Raw genomic sequence first — 1,941 nt, 5'->3', positions numbered from 1 at the left:
CTACTTGATGTTGTGGTGAGTTTGGGTCTTGAAGCAAGTGGTGTGAGTTGAAGTTCTTCAATTAAAAGGTATGTTATTCATCTTTAATTTGATATTGAGTTGTTTTTTTTGGAGGATTTTAATGGTTTAAAGTGAAGGAAAACACAGTAGGAAGGTTGTAGTTTGATATGTTGATGTTGTTGGCTTATGGATTGATTGTTGAAGGAAGTTTTGGACGGATTTATACATGTTTGTGATGTAGCATCTTGATTAACTTATTGTTGATGTTTGGGAGTTGTTTTGGAATTTGGAGGAAGTAGATGATATAAGGGAAATGCTGCCCGAATTCTCGTAACCCGAATTATCCTTCGTTATACCACTTATCTAAGTTGATATATGACATGATGGAAATATGATGAAGGATATATTTTTTTCAATATAGGTTCGAGTGAAAGGCAAGCATCGGAATAAATGATTCTTTTGAGTGGTGGCTTGACGAATAAGGTATGTAAGGTTTTCGCTATCGCTTTCCTTGGAACGAATCAATAGAACCCCTAACGTGCATTATCAATCCATTCGAGTCTAATCCGGATTTCCTAAATTTTACGAAAAATACGTATTTTACGAGATGTACATGTATTTTATGAAAGATGCATATCTTTCCGAAAATCTCTAATTTTACGGAATTCCCGATATTTTACGAAATTAAGTAAACATCCCCAGCTAAGTCGTTCATTGACTCCTATTAAATCATCCGTACACTTTATGAAATATCCTTATGATGTTAATGTGAGTATTATCATTTGAGTCATTCCTTGGCCTCGATATGTGTCCCATAATATATTCAGAGGTATAACGACTTTACGTCACTCTGAAAGGCCCAATGTCACTTCTTTGGCTCCTTATGCATTATATATTTATATGTATGCACTATTTTACTCACACCGAGCCGCGCTATAGTCGGTCGGGTACGACACCTAAATGTGCAACCATTGAACAGTTGGGTATTCACACCGAGTCCCATTGGGGCCGGGTACGGTATGATATGATGGTGTTTTTCCGGACGTGGGGAGGATGATGATATACACACTGAGTCCTGAAAAGGCCGGGTACGTTTCACACCGAGTACCGAAAGGGCTAGGTACGCTTCACACCGAGTCCCGAAAGGGCCGAGTACGCTTCACACAGAGTCCCGAAAGGGCCGGGTATGCTTCACACCGAGTCCTACTAGGGTCGGGTACGTTATATGTATATATATACATATTTATATATATTTTTTATACGGAAAAGGGCCAAAATTACCCCTGAACTTTGAAAAATAGTTCATCCATACCCTTCGTTATACTTTAGGGCCAATTATACCCTTACAGTTATACTATGGAGTCAATTATACCCTTATGTCTAACTGCTGCCACGTGGCATCATCTCAGCCCTTCAAAATTATTTTACCCTCAAATAAATTTTTACCCACTAAAATAACTCAAAACGACCCGAAATGTTTTTTTCAGCAAAAATAATACGGTAATTTTTCCAGAAAAAAATATAAAAATAATTCCGTATTATTTTTGCTGAAAAAAAAAATTCGGGTCGTTTTGAGTTATTTTAGTGGGTAAAATAATTTTGAAGGGCTGAGATGATGCCACGTGGCAGCAGTTAGACATAAGGGTATAATTGACCCCATAGTATAACTGTAAGGGTATAATTGGCCCTAAAGTATAACGAAGGGTATGGATGAACTATTTTTCAAAGTTCAGGGGTAATTTTGGCCCTTTTCCGTTTTGTATATTTACTTGCATATGAAAAATGATTTTTCTCATGCATGGCATATTGTGAGGTTTCAGATGTCACAAGATACCTGTTATCACTATTCTCCCATGTTTACATTTATATTTTACTGATGTCATTATTTCTTTGCCTTACATACTCAGTACTTTTATCTGTACTGATAGAGTGGAGGATCTC

This window comes from Lycium barbarum, chromosome 12 (assembly GCF_019175385.1).
Source record: "Lycium barbarum isolate Lr01 chromosome 12, ASM1917538v2, whole genome shotgun sequence".
In the NCBI taxonomy this organism is placed as follows: domain Eukaryota; kingdom Viridiplantae; phylum Streptophyta; class Magnoliopsida; order Solanales; family Solanaceae; genus Lycium; species Lycium barbarum.
Note: the sequence above shows the minus strand (reverse complement) of the source record.